Raw genomic sequence first — 230 nt, forward strand, 5'->3', positions numbered from 1 at the left:
CATACAAGGGGATCATAGCCTTGATTAGTGATTTTGCAAACACACAAACTAGATAGACTATGAGGATCAAAAAGGTTTCATTGAAAAGCTCCTGTGTCCGAATGTAGGCTGTAGAGATGCGCGGTTTGCGGGCACAACCGCGGATTATCCGCGGATCGGGCGGATGAAATTAAAAAAAATTAGAGGGCATCACGGTGGCAGAGGGGTTAGTGCGTCTGCCTCACAATACG

Source organism: Nerophis lumbriciformis, linkage group LG11 (assembly GCF_033978685.3).
Source record: "Nerophis lumbriciformis linkage group LG11, RoL_Nlum_v2.1, whole genome shotgun sequence".
Lineage (NCBI taxonomy): Eukaryota > Metazoa > Chordata > Actinopteri > Syngnathiformes > Syngnathidae > Nerophis > Nerophis lumbriciformis.